Source organism: Hypanus sabinus, chromosome X1, assembly GCF_030144855.1.
Source record: "Hypanus sabinus isolate sHypSab1 chromosome X1, sHypSab1.hap1, whole genome shotgun sequence".
NCBI classification, from domain to species: domain Eukaryota; kingdom Metazoa; phylum Chordata; class Chondrichthyes; order Myliobatiformes; family Dasyatidae; genus Hypanus; species Hypanus sabinus.
Genome location: NC_082738.1, coordinates 19,232,087 through 19,247,331, shown reverse-complemented (window position 1 = coordinate 19,247,331; position 15,245 = coordinate 19,232,087). Strand labels below are relative to the sequence as shown.

The following is a 15,245-nucleotide window of genomic DNA, read 5'->3' as shown; positions in this document are numbered from 1 at the left end:
AAGTAACCGACCATTAACCCTGTACTCAGTCTTCTGGTTTGTCCTTCCAAAATGCATCACCTCAACCAAATTGTGCTAATACAAAAAGAAACTTAAATAATAATAATAAGTACATAATAAGTGTTGAGGACATGAGTTGTAGGGTCCATGAAAGTGAGTCCAGAGGTTGTGGAATCGGTTCAGTGTTGGGGTGAGTGAAGTTATCAGGAGCCTGATGGTTGAGGGGTAATAACGGTGTCTGAACGTGGTGGTGTGGGTCTAGGGGCTTCTGTACCTCCTTCCTGATGGCAGCAGCGAGAAGCGAGCAAAGCCTGAGTGATGGGGGTCCCTGATGATGGATGCTGCTTTCCTGTGACAGTGCTCCTTGTAGATGTGCTCAATGCTGGGGAAGGCTTTACCTGTGATAGAATGGGCTGGATCCAGTACTTTTTTGTAGCCTTTTCTGTCCTAAACTTTCCTCCACTCACATTAAAGGATATCCTCTGGTGTTAGCCATTGCCACCCTGGGGAAAAGGTGCTGGCTCTCCACTCTATGCATCTTATAATCTCATGCATGTTATATGACAAGTAAGGTTTATATTTCATTAAGTATTATTACAGTGTACTTAGGCTTGCCCAGGGTCAAGGGAGGCATCTAATGCTGGATCTAGAGTTGGGGGCAATCTGCCGGTTTTCACTGTTCAGGTGAAAACCCTTAAATACCTTGGAGATTAAAGTTGTGTGGAAGTGGAACGGTCTCCAGAAAGCCTCAAGCCAGCCTGTAACATTTTTTAATCTATGAAAGACTTTTTCTGTAAACTGCAGGCCTGTGTTTATTGTTGCACTATGACTCTGACATCATTAATTACTCAGTGCTTCTGTTATTGCCAGAAGTATTGAAGCCAGTGCAGACAAACTTCATTTGGTGAATTCCTGGAAATGAAAGGGTTAATATATTAGCATTTGATACCTCTGGCAACACTGCAGCCCAAGGCCTAGTCCTCGCTACAACTGAGGTCACACAGCTACCCCCCCCCCCCCACCACGTCTGTACAGCTAAGGCACAGAGCAGAAAAATGCAGTCACACACAGAAAAAGAACACAGTCCAAGTCCCTGAGTCTGTAAACGTTGCAGCAGTCTGCAGCCGAACACAACACAGCTTGTCCTCTGCCAAGAGAACACTGAGGACAGCTCTGATGCTTCCAGCACAGACTCCAAAGCCCCCTCCTGAATGGCTGCAAACAGGTGATACCTCAGCTTGAGGCCTAGTCCTTGCTACAACTGAGACCCCGCAGTCCGCACTTGCCATTTGCTAAGAAACCAGGTAACCAGACTTGCAGCATTCCACATTATCAATGTCCAACAGGGTCTTGTGATTACAAGAAAAGCGACCAAGACAATCACTTGCTGTTAGACTGTACACCGCCTTCGCACACTCATTCTGACGCCTCTCCAGCAACATTGTCTGCACCGAATCCAGTTCCTTCAATTTCTCTGCCAATGGAGCAACCTGCAGTAATTTAGGTTCTTAACGTCCAGCATACATTTCAAAAAGACAATAACATCCTTGGTTGTCCCTGCAGAAGCCTCTGCCTCTGAGTGCGCCACCATTGTAAAGAGGGGAATGACTCATCAATCTCACCTTTCAAATGTGTTGAAGGCATGGGAAGCGGAGGTTGGCCTCTAACCATTCCAATGGGAACTGGATCGAACAGTGAAGCCACCTAGAGGATCAGTTCAGATCTGCTGAAGGCCTCCAAATCATTGTTTTCCCTTTGAGTCAGGGAAAAAAGAATTGTTTCATCACAATTAGAGCGCAATGCTTTACAGCGCCAGCGATTAGAGTTCGATTCCTGCCGCCCTCTGTAAGGAGTGTGTGCGTTCTGCTCGTCACCGTGTGGGCTCCCTCCTGCATTCCAAAGACCTGTGGGTAAGTTGTGACACCGGAAGCATGTCGACACTTGTGGGCTGTCACCAGTACAATCCTCGGACTGCATTGGTAGTTGACACAAGCGACACATTTCACTGTATGTTTCGATGTACATGTGGCATTTTCAACTTTCATCTTTTAAGTATAGAAATAGGCCCTTTGACCAAGTATGTGCTGATCATTCTGCCTGTCTACACTAATCCAAGCATTAATTCCATATACAAATGCTGGAAGTGCTCAACAAGTCGGGCGGTATCTATGGAATTCAATGTCTGAGCTGATGAAGGCAAACATGTTAAATGCCATCTTTACCACCAAGTCCAACTGTGCTGCCATTTTTAGTGAACTATATACTTGTACCTCTTGGTGTCTCGATCCGAGTTAGTCATCTGGCTTTGGTATAGGGACGGAATGCTAATCAAACTATTAGTAGCTGGTTCTTTCTGAAGTTTCCCTTAGGATAGCTGACACTCAATCCACACACAATTTTACCTGGTAAAGCGAATAATCAGAGGTTGTGGAGCTGAAATGGTCTCAACTCTCTAGGTACAGTAAATCTATAAATTATCTTGCTCTGCTCTCTGTAAACCTAAAGTAATCCAGATCTGTTCTTGTCCCATCAGTAACTTATCCATCAATGTGTGCTCACTGAACTAATCTGGCTGATGGCCAAGCAATTCCTCTGTTTTAAAATGATCTTTCTTGCATTTATATTTCATGAGTTGTGGAGCAAACAAATAGCTTGAGTGACTCTGTACTTGGGAAAACCAGCAAAATAATTATTGATCAGCCTTTGACTTGCAGGGAACTGAAGGGATCAACTACCTTGTGGGCATGGAACACCCACTCCCTGATTGATCAGATATCATTTCAAACAATCTGAAACACAAAGTTGTATGTTCAGCCACTCCAAATATCCCTTTCCCTGATAGAGACTGCTGCCCCTGGTTAATGTCTAACCATAACAAAAAACTCCCTTTTATCCAATGAATATGCATGGACTCTTTTGATTTTGTGTTTGTTGCTGTTGTACGCGAGGAAGGTTGGTGTTTTTCTTTGAACTAGTTCCATGGTTGTTCTTTGTTTCATGGCTGTCTGTGGGAAGACAAATCTCAGGGTTGTATACTGCACACATACTTTGATAATAATTGTTCTTTGAATCTTTGATTTGACCAATACTAACTCAACAGACCACTTATCCATGCTCAGTGTTCCTGTAGGGATTTATTATGAACAAGCTCGTAGGTCCTTTTTTTGCGAGGGCTATTTATCTCTGTTCCCTTTATAACCCCAGAACAATTGCTCTTCTAATTTAGCAATGTTATTATATTGATGTGACAGTTGACTGATGTCCTCCTGCATTATCCTGCTTGATGTGAGCTTGTGTTGACTCGGGCTTTTACTCGCCATGGAGTTACAATAAAGATTGCTCCTCTTCTGGTGACCTTTGATGAAGTGAACTTATCTTTAATTGAGCATTCCAGTAGGCTGTTTATACATTACTTCTCAGTTTTCTAGCTTGGTTATATAAACCGAATCTAACTTTTGTCTTTATTATGTGGAAGTTAATTCCATAGGCAACTTCCCTTTGTCCAAATGACTCAGTACACTCCCCAGCCTTCCCCTTACCATCTCTCCTCTGATCTACACCCTCTGATATATCCGTGCTCAGTTCAGCCTGCCCTCTTGCATATCCTCAATTTTGATCTACTGCATTTGCGGTTCTCTGGAGTGCCAACTCTTCCTTCCCACCTCGCACAAACAGTTGTCTCTAACCTCTTTTTCCCTGTAAAAATCTCCTTTAAGTGTCCCTCTTTACTTCGTTTTTTTGGTCACCTGCCTTAATATCTCAGGAAGCTTGGTGCTATTTTTTCATTGGCACTTCTGAGAAGTGGTTTCAACCACAGAGAGATTTGGTGGAGTGGATAGTGGCAATGAATTCCAGAGCTATATATGAAACTGTGGGCATTCAAACCACCTCTGTGTTTGCTTACCCATTATTTCAGTAAGTTTATTGTGGTCTCTGTATAACATCAATTTTTTGTAATTCATTTGCCTCCCGAAAATACGACTTTAGTCACAGATCAAGGCCATGGTTTCTGCTGGTCGGTATACTGATCAACGCCACGAGGTGTCAATAGAGTGCCATGTCTCACCTCAGTGGGGAGTTGCCGATTGAATGGTATTTGTTAGAAGCTTTCACAAGACCGACAAGACTTCACATAATCTGCTGTTGACTTAATGTAGCAATTAGCAGAAAAAAATTATTAACAAGAGTTCAATTTGGAATCCCATTTGATCTTTCTTGGTTACCACCCTGAGCTTGTCATCTTCTTGGTGATGAGTTTTTTTGTACAGTGCCATGATCGATTGATTACTCATAGGTATGCTCGTTTAGCAACAACAGCATTTATTAGAGCTTTCAAAGCGTACAAGGGAGTGTCATTTTACTGACAGGGGAATCTGATAGTTTGGGAGTAGCCAGTATTGTTTTATTTCATATTTCTGAACTATTTTTGGCAGGTTCTCCCACACCCAAACCTCCTTAAGTTTTGTAGGTATTGACAAAAGTAGAGCATACTTGCAGGTTAAAGTAAAAGTAATGCCATTAAACTAGTCACACAGAATGAAAAAAGTCCTTCAGCTCACTGACTGTGCTGACCATCAATTTACATTCATCCAATTTTATTTTCCCCACACTCCCACCAACACCTTCCAGTCTCCTACCATATTTTACTGAACTGTATTTTTTTTTAAAGCTGAAGATCATGCTTCATAATCTTATCTATGTCAAATCTAAACCTGGTCAATCCGTCCCCAGAGCTAAAGTCCTGCTGGCCTGGCAGCACCCCTCCTCTCATGCTGTCTCCTTCCTATAGTGTGGTGACCACAACTGTACTCCCTCCCACTGCAGCCTAACTAGCACAAACATACACCGCCTGCGTTCTGTGCCTGAATCAATAAACCTTCCTTCACATTGCTGTGAACCTTTGTAATTTCGGAGAGCTGTGAAGATAGAGTCATTCAAGGTTGAGCTGTCTGCAATGTAGGGGAGTTGAGGATTCTCAGGTGAGTTGGGGCTAAGATCAGTTCAGCCATGATCTGGAACAGGCTCGAGGGGCTGAATAGCCTACTGATGCCCCCTATGTCATATTCTTTGAAATGATAACAGGTAGGAGGGCTTGCATGTGAAGTGACAAAATTTGTCTCTGGTTGGAACAAAGCTGAAGTGATTTTAACAGAGGTTTACGGATTTTAAGTTGGTGAGAAAAAACAAATTGTGTTCACTGGTGGGAAAGGGAACAGAATCAGTGAAGGGGAAAGTCAGAGTAAATACCGTTTGGCCACAGAATGTTCTAATGCAGGTGACAGAGAGAACTTTTAACCTGAAGTGACGGTGGAGCAATATTTAGCAGAAGTCAGCAGAGCAAACGCAATACAGTGTGTCGGTGCTTTACCAGACTGAGGCTGACTGATTATTACCTGACTTCTTACTTTGGCGTTTCATTTTCTGAATCTGTGACTGGGGTTTTTACTGTTTGCTTCATGCAATTCGCAGATTGTCTCTCATGGAGTGGGCTACACAGCTGAGACCTGGGCTTGCTCCAGATTGATGGGCCTCTGATTTAAACCTCATCTCAGCTCTTTTGCAAGTCTCGGTAAGATTTCAATAGCTTTGGGAAAGCCCACTCCACCCATATTCAAGTCCAAGTGCTGTCAGCCTCTTGTTATTTAATTTGCCATTTTATTTTAAGTAGTCAGCAAAACCTTTAAATTGAAGATTAGCACTACATAGCCACTTGTGCTAGACAGCCTTTTGTGTTGTTAGTGGGAGGAACATTAAGATTGTTTTAAAGCTATCTCGTAGGTAACGTGAATATTTGTCCCTGTTTCTGCTTACCCAGTGTTTTGTCTTGCTCACAGGACTCTCTCTGCCTGCTGAAGTCTATCTGCTGTTGACCACTGGAGCAGGCACTGACATTCTGTGATGTATCCTTTCAGGGTCAGCCTGCCCTGGCGTTCAGTGCACGCTGAGCTTTTTGAGATTTTCTGTCCCCCTGCTAGAGCACCCTACCATTCTCTCTTGGTTAGCTTCAGCAGCTTGGTTTTAGAGCATGGCTCCCTCCACTACCAATCCAACAACTACTACCCCACTTCCTTTTTAAATCCAGTCCACGTGGAGCCAGTCAGCTTTGTTTCACTGTGAAATTTTAAATGAATATGTGCAATTCCTGCCCTTCGTCCAGCTAATAGTTCAAAGACAAACTTACTTTTACACATTTGGGGTGAGTAATACTGCAAAGGCAGTGATTGATGTGGTTAACATTGAGTGAATATCTACATTTTGCTGAAGTAAACAGCTTTGGGGTTTCTCTGTGATCCATTTTAATGAGATAGTGAAGTGTGAGCTAATGTAAATAGTAATCAACAACAGGAACAGGAAATTAATTTGCACACTAGAAGATTTTGGAGTTGACCCCTAATTTCTGATTCTGAAGAATTGGAATTGGAATTACTTTATGATTGTCACTTGTATCAAGGTATGGTGAAAAGTTTTTGTTTACATGCTATCTTAACATTGAGGTCATTAAAAACAAAGTGTTACAGTTGCAGAGGACCTGCAATGCAGGTAACCCATGATGAGTTAGACTGGGAATCAGAGTTCAAAAACCAGGGTTTTGCAGGGACTCCTGACACATTTATAACAACTTGTACCTCCTCTCTTTGTTCTGTCCACTTTCACGTCTCTCAGATATGTACAGGTATGCACTCCCATTCAGCTCTGTGATATTTGCATTAATTTATTCTCATATTTTCATTCAAGCAGTGGCCACGCAATTCACGACGCAATAGCCACTGCTCTGCATACCGTTCTTACACATCTGCAGAAGAAGGATGCTTAGGTGAGAATGTTGTTACATGGAAACATAGAATCATAGAAAACCTACAGCACAATACATCGGCCCACGATGCTGTGCCAAACATGTACTTACTTTAGAAATGACCTAGGGTTACTCATAGCCCTCTATTTTTCTAAGCTCCATGCACCTATCCAGGAGTCTCTTAAAAGACCCGATCGTATCCACCTCCACCACTGTCATCGGCAGCCCATTCCACGCACTCACCACCCTCTGTGTAAAAATACTTGCCCCCGACATCTCCTCTGTACCTACTTCCCAGCACCTTAAACCTGTGCCCTCTCATGTTAGCCATTTCAGCCCTGGGAAAAAGCCTCTGACTATCCACACAATCAATGCCTCTTTAACTAATGTGAGAATGCTGTTCTTGGACTACAGTTCAGCATTCAACACCATAGTTCCATCCAGGCTCAACAAGAAGCTCAGAGACCTTGGCCTTGACCCTTCCTTATGCAACTGGATCCTGGACTTCCTGTCACATCGCCGGCAGATGGTAAGAGTGGGTCCCTCACCTCCACCCCTCTGACTCTCAACACAGGTGCCCCTCAGGGCTGTGTACTAATACCTCTCCTTTACTCCCTTGACCCATGACTGTGTCACCACCCACAACTCTAATCTTCTAATTAAATTTGTTGACGGCACTAAATTGATTGGCCTTATCTTAAATAATAATGAGGCAGCCTACAGGGATAAAGTCATCTCTCTGACACAGTGGTGTCAAGGAAACAAACTCTCCCTCAATGTCACAAAAACAAAGGAGCTGGTTGTGGATTACAGGAGCAATGGAGACAGGCTAACCCCTATTGACATCAATGAATCTGGGGTTGAGAGGGTTCCTTAGCATTCATGTGGTCTGTGCACACCAGCTGTGCGGTGAAAAAGGCACAACAGCGCCTCTTTCACCTCAGACGGTTGAGGAAGTTTGGTATGGGTCCCCAAATCCCAAGACCTTTCTACAGGAGCACAATTGAGAGCATCCTGACGGGCTGCATCACTGCCTGGTATGGGAACTGTACCTCCCAGAGCAGGATTCTGCAGAGAGTGGTGCAGACAGCCCAGTGCATCTGTAGTTATGAACTTACCACTATTCATGGCATTTACAAAAACAGGTGTGGAAAAAGGATCATTGGGGACCCGAGTCACCCCAATCACAATCTATTCCAGCTGCTGCCATCTGGGAAATGGTACTGCAGCATAAAAGCCAGGACCAGGCTCTGGGACAGTTTCTCCCACCAGGCCATCAGACTGATGAACTCACACTGACACGACTGTAGTCCTATGTTACATTGGCTGTTCTGTTTATTATAAATTACTATGACTGCACATTGCACATTTAGACGGAGAAGTGATGTATAGATTTTTACTCCTCGTGTATATGAAGGATGTAAGTAATAAAGTCAATTCAATTCTATTCATAGACTTAGCTATGTTTTTTTCAGCTTGGTCATTGTAGATTTGTTCTGAAACACTAGCTCTCTTTCTCTTCCCACCAAACACTGCCAGAACCATTTGGTATTTCCAGCATTTTCTGCTTTTATTCCACATAGTTCTTCACGAGTACCTGTAATTTTTTTTATCTTTACCAACATGAATTGTATGAGAATGTAATGACCCAAGGAAATCAGTATCTGTGCTTTTGCCTTTGTCTTTTATCAATGTTGTTTCAACTGAATGATGTTTGTGTTGGAAAAGGGTCCCTTTTAACACCTCCATTGTAGAGTTGTGTCCACAGAACAGTACAGCACAGCAGCAGGCCCTTTGGCCCAACATGTCTGTGCTGACCACAATGCCAGTGCAAAATAATCCCTTCTGCTTGCACATGGTCTCTATCCCTCCATTCCCTGCTTGTTGATGTGTCTGTCTAAATACCTGATATATATGTCACCATATGCAACCCTGAGATTCGTTTTCTTGCAGGCATACACGGTAAATCTATAATAGAATAATAACCATAACAGAATCAATGAAAGACTGTATCATCTTGGACGTTCAGCCAGTGTGCGAAAGGCAACAAATTCTGCAAATACAAAAAGAAAGAAACAATAAATAGATAAGTAATATCAAGAACATGAGATGAAGAGTCCTTGAAAGTGAGTCCATAGGTTGTGGGAACATTTCAATAATGGGGCAAGTGAAGTTGAGTGAAGTTATCCCCTTTGGTTCAGGAGCCTGATGGTTGACGGGTAATAACTGTTCCTGAACCTGATGCTATGAGTCCTGAGACTCCCGTACCACCTTCTAGATGGCAGCCGTGAGAAGAGAGCATGACCTGGGTGGTGGGGGTCCGTGATGATGGATGCTGCTTTCCTGTGACAGCAGTTCGTGTAGATGTGCTCAATGGTGGGGAGGGCTTTACCAGGCCGTATCCACTAACCTTTGTACTTATTTTCTATTCAAGGGTATTAGTGTTTCCATACCAGGCTGTGATGCAACCAGTCAAAATCCACCACACATCCATAGAAATTTGTCAAAGTATTAGATGCTCTGCTGAATCTTTGCAAACCCCTAAGGAAGTAGGAGTTTGCCAATATTGACCCACTTGTACCTCCTCCAGATAGACCTCTCATTCTTTTACCTGTTTCTTGACTACTCTCCCATGTCTTCCCCTTACACAAAGTCAAAGTAAATTAATTATCAAAGTACAACATACACGTCACCATATTCTGCATTGACACACATTTTCTACCGGAAAATAAAGAAATACAATAGAATTTATGAAAAACTTTACATAAATAGACTGACAAACAATCAATGTGCAAAAGAAGATAAAATGTGCAAATAAAAAATAAGTCCGTACTGAGAACATGGGTTGTAGAATCCTTGAAAGTGAGTCTGTAGGACATCGGATCAGTTCAGAATTGAGATGAGTTAAGCTATTGGTTCAGGAGCCTGGATCTAATACTCCTGTACTTCTTGGCCAATGGTAGTAGTGAGAAGAGAGCATCACCTGGTGAGTCCTTGACGATGGAGTGGGTCCTTGATGATGGATGCTTCTTTCTTGTGCTCAATGGTGGGGAGGATGTTGCCTGTGATTAACTGGACTGTATCCACCACTTTCTGTAGACTTTTCTGTTCCTGGGTGTTGGTGTTTCCATGCTAGACTAATGCAACCAGTTAGGATACTCTGTACCTATAGAAGTTTATAGAAGTTTTAGGTGATGTGCTGCATGTACACAAACTTCTAAGAACATAGAGGCCTTCTTCATTTCATTTAATTTATTGATTTTCAAATAAAGAATATACAAATCAGAGGAGGAGTTTAGCAAACCGATAATATAAAAGACATATAAACAGCAGTAATAAAAACAAAGTATATAATGTCAAAATCAAATAGGTAAAATATTACGCTGTTATATATACAATGGTCAAAAAAAACTACAACTCATAGCAACTATAAAAAAAAGACTGGAAATTTTATTTGATAAAGGAAAAAAAACACTAACTAAACTGAAATAAAAAAAGAGAGAAAGAAAAAAAAAGAAAAAGAAAGATTGGGCAGTCCAATTGAGGATAAAATTTTAAAAAAAGGGGAGAGAAAAACACATCCTTCCAGTCATCTCCGAACCTTCACGGGTAAGGATTTTCCCCAAAAGAGAATACGAGGCCTTCTTTGTGATGGCACTTATGTGCTGGTCCCAGGACAGATCCTTTGAAACGATAACGTCGAGGAATTAAAGTTGCTGACCCGCTCCACCTCTGATCCCCTGATGAGGACTAGCTTCTTCGTCCTGTAATCAATAATCAGCTCTTTGGTTTTGCTGACATTGAGTAAGACGATTGTTGTGGCACTAGTTAACCCAATTTTCAGTCTCCCTCCTGTATGTCGAAGCTTCACCACATTTGAGCTGACAACAATGAAGAAGTGTGTCGTGACATGAGTCCTGAATTTGACTTTGTTGAGTGTGGATCTATATTACGTGCTGTTTCTCGACTCGATCTTTGCATTTCAAAGGTTTCAAAGGTACATTTAATGTCAGAGAAATGTATACAATATACATCCTGAAATGCTTTTTCTTCGCAAGCATCAACAAAAAACAGAGGAGTGCCCCCAATGAATGAATGGCAGTTAATGTTAGAACCCCACAGTTCCCCCCCCCAGCTCCCCTCCCTCCCATGTGTAAGCGGCAGCAAGTAACAATCCCACCCCCCCCCCACACCGCCAGCAAAAAAGAAGCATGGCACCCTCCACCGAGCACTCAAGCATGAGCAGAGCACCAGTAAAGACGCAGACTTGCAGTACTCCAAAGACTACATTGTTCACCCAGCATTCGACATACCACAGGCTCCCTTCTTAATGAGGGAGAAAGAGATGTCTGCACTTCACAGCGAGCGGGGAGACATAACAAACAACTTGCTGGTTTATGATGTTAAAAGGACGTTTCGTCACTTTTTTTGAGCTCTGTGCCCAAAGATCTTGAGTTTCTGGGCACACAGCCATAGATATTCCAACTCCCTTGATGACACACAGGTCTCCTGTTGTGACACCAACCTTCAATCTGCCCGTCTCCAGAGCCCCGAGATCCTAGGCCTTCAAAGCCGAGCCGAACTCTTAAGCCGTGTCCTTGGCCTGCTAAACAATGGCCAGTTATGAAACCCCGAGAGCGTGTCCCATTCCCACAAAGAACCGTAGTCAGTGTGTAACTCCAGGTCAGGATCTTCAAAAGAACCCTGAAAGGGAAAAATAAAGATATTAAAGTTGGAAATAGAGCTGTTTCCAAAGATGCAAGCAAAGGATTCATCGTTCAGCGCCATCATCACTTCGCTGCACCTCCGTTTTCCATCCTACTTGAAAACTTGTGCATCTCTGGAGGACCTCACCCCCCCCATCCCACCCCCCCCCCACTCCCAATTTCATTCAGTGCTGGAAAGCCTTTCTTTGCTTTGTTATGAAGGTACCACAGCTCTGAGGGGCCGAAGGAGCGGGAGCAGCCCCCTCCTTCCGGAGAATCACAAGATCGCTATTAATTCGGGACTCGGAAGTGAGAGACAATGCAACGGTTTTGACCATTTGTTCTTAGAGGCACCTGTGTCACGTGCATGTCCTGGCTACGTGACAACTACCATGGGCATGAACACCCTCGGGCCATGTGGGGGTGGAGATTGCATCCCCCTACTTTGATGGACAGCTACAACTCTGCAAGTAAAGATAAAAGCGGACTGCAGGAGGCGGTACCCTAGCGATGCACCAGAGGAACTTGCTCGCTCAATGCTCCCGTGAGAGCTGGAAGCCACTCAACGCCACGTGTGCTCCTAACTCCTTTGCCTGGGGAGCGGGTGGCTGATAATACCGAGAAGGACTTCGAACTAACAACGAGGAAACCAACGCTCCCCTGATTTTCATGGAGTGGTCATAAAGACACGGGCAAGTTTTCTTTTCGTTTTCACCGAACCCTCTAAAACACGTGAAACCCAACGAGTCCTCGAAAGGCTAAAGTCTGCAGACGTCTGAATGACTTTTTATATTTCCAATGGACAAAAATATTATCCCCTAGACAACAGCCGAGATTTCTTCTTAATGATAATTATGACTATACCCGCGCTTTAGATTGAGTATTGGTGATGTGTATTATCTGAATGTTTGCATTAACCTTACTTTTGTGCCCCTTTATAAATAAAAACGTTTGAAAATAGTGACATCAGACTTCAACAGACCTCTCTATCTTTGCTGGTGAGTTATCCAGTTACGGTTTACGTAACAGCTTCCATCTGGCACTTTGAAGGCCAAAGATTGTCCTCCAGAAACTGCATTGTCTCTGATAAGTATTTCCTTTATGTTTTGGGTAACCAGAACTGGACACAGCTAAGCAACTGGGCTGAGCTAAGCAATTTGATCTTGTCTGCACAGCACAGTTAGGATTTGTAGAGATAATGTGTTTATAGCCATATTGGATTAATTGGATGTGTTGAGTGTGAATAAACTGAGACAATTGTGTTTTTTTCTAAATTTCTCCTTAGCTGTGTTCTACCATTCATGAATTGAGGAACTCCACACAATATCTCTGGAGGGGAATGGACAATTGATCTATGGTTCCCCTGGAAAGGTCTAGTTGGGGTCCATCATCAACCTAGCTGAAGGGTCTCACCCCAAAGCGTTGACTCCACTTCCCCTCACAGATGCTGCTGACCTACTGAATTCCTCCAGCTGTGTGCCTTTTGCTTGATATTTCAGCATCTTGTGGCTCCATTAATTATTTCTTTGGATTAGCTTGAGGAGACAGCTTTAAAGATTTGTAAAGTGATATGACCATGGTTTGGCAGCACTCTAAGCAGTAGGTTTTTGTCTGACCACCTGGCCAATTGAGTCTGCTCCGCCATTCCATCATGGCTGATCCTTTTTTAAAAATCTTCTCCTCAACCCCAGTTCCTGACCTTCTCCCCGTAACCTTTGATGCAGGGTCCAATCAAGAACCTATCAATCTCTGCCTTAAATACACCCAATGACCTGGCCTCCACAACTGCATCGGGTAACAAATTCCACATATTCACCACCCTCTTGCTAAAGAAATTTTTCTGCATCTCTGTTTTGAAAGGGCGCCCCTCTATCCTGAGGCTGTGCCCTCTTGTCCTAGTCTCTCCACCACGGGAAACATCCTTTCCACATCTACTCTGTCTAGGCCTTTCAACACTTGAAAGGTTTCAATGAGATCCCCGCCCCCCATCCTCCTGAATTCCAGCGAGTACAGACCCAGAGCCATCAGAAGTTCCTCATATGATAACCCTTTCATTCCTGGATTCATCCTTGAACCTCCTCTGAACCTTCTCTGATGCCAGCACATCTTTTCTAAGATGAGGAGCCCAAAGCTGTTAACAATACTCAAGGCGAGGCCTCACCAGTACCTTATAAAGCCTCAGCATCACATCCTTGGTCTTATATTCTAGACCTCTTGAAATGCAAGCTAGCATGGCATTTGCCTTCCTCACCACCAACTCAACCTTCAGGGTGTTCTGCATAAGGACTCCCAAGTCCTTCTGCATCTTAGACTCCTGGATTTTCTCCCCATTTGGAAAATAGTTTGCACATTTATTTCTTCTACCAAAGTGCACGACCATGCATAATCCAACATTGTATTTCATTTGCCACATTCTTGTCCATTCTCTTAATCTGTCTGAGTCCTTCTGCATCCAACCTGCTTCCTCAACACTACCTTCCCCTCCACTAATCTTTGTATCATCTGCAAACTTGGCAACAAAGCCATCTATTCCATCATCTAAATCATTGATATTCAGCATAAAAATAAGTGGTCCCAACATCGACCCCTGCGGAACACCACTAGTTACTGACAGCCATCCAGAAAAGGATCTTTTTATTCCCACTTGCTGCCTCCTACCAATCAGCCAATGCTCTAACCATATTAGTAACTCTCCTCTAATACTATGGGCTCTTAACTTGGTAAGCATCCTAATGTGTGGCACCTTGTCAAAGGCCTTCTGAAAGTCCAAATACACAACATCCACGACATCCCCTTTATCTATTCTACTTGTAATCTCCTCAAAGAATTCCAACAGGTTTGTCAGGCAGGATTCTCTCTGAAGGAAACCGTGCTGCTTTGGATTGCACAAAATTTTAATGCAATGTCTCCTCCCCAACCACTGCTCTGCCCTTCTGTGTATTAAGTGAAACCTCATAAAATTGGAATTTGATTGAGTTCAAGCAGATTCTGTCATCCAGGAAAGCTGTGATGTGGAGAGTAGATATGGCACAGCATGGTGACTTATGCTGTCAGCTCAGAGGCAGGAGATCACGGTGCTGTGGTCGCCGATTAACTGGATTCTGACAGCTTGGACCCTGTCGCCAAGCCGTTCTGAAGTCTGAACAAAGAAATGTCATTCTTATACAGAAATTAATGAGTTGGATACAGATATTGATTCAATGGAAACTTTGTGCATTTCTGAATCCCATTATTTGCATATTTAAATACCAATCCTAGTAGATATTTCAGGTGTCAGTAACCAATTAAATCTATGTGTTAAATACCAATAATTTTTGAGAGTTAGTAAAATAACTGCCCAATAGTAAGTGTTCCCCGAGAATCCTTTGTTTGCATCTTATCTTGTCGTGGTATACTTGGTGACCTTAGTTCCCAGGCTTGTTCTAAAGGAGAATTAGGCCCTCAAGGGCTATGTCCAGCCTGCACTATGTCTGCACACTGCTTCTGTCAGCTCTTCTTGACTCTTGCCTTACCAAACTTCCACAGAGCCATGTCCTAATCCAGGGACCTGAGCAACCAGCCTCAGCTGATGGTGGGGCACACTCCTCTGTCCCAGGTTCCACCTTTCAGTGAAGTCATTAGATCACACTCCTGTCTGGCAGATGTAGAAGAGCCCTCTCATCTTGAATGAACACCAAAAGCAGATAATTTGGGATTTGTTTTGTCATTGTTTGCGGGAGCTTGCTGTGACATGTTGCTGGATGCCC

General features: G+C 43.3%; 1 protein-coding gene across 3 annotated transcripts in view; it reads left to right on the top strand.

Annotated features, from left to right (window-relative positions):
- The window catches only part of LOC132384666 (RNA 5'-monophosphate methyltransferase), a 40,241-nt gene that overhangs the window by 12,199 nt on the left and 12,797 nt on the right, over positions 1-15,245 (top strand). For 2 of the 3 annotated variants that reach the window (XR_009508977.1, XR_009508976.1), the window contains exons 2-4: positions 5,470-5,569; positions 5,835-7,322; positions 11,722-12,427. The gene's annotated coding sequence lies outside the window, so the exon portion shown is untranslated. Of the gene's footprint in view, positions 1-5,469; positions 5,570-5,834; positions 7,323-11,721; positions 12,428-15,245 lie in introns of those variants that run through there. The other variant, XR_009508978.1, reaches the window with a different exon arrangement.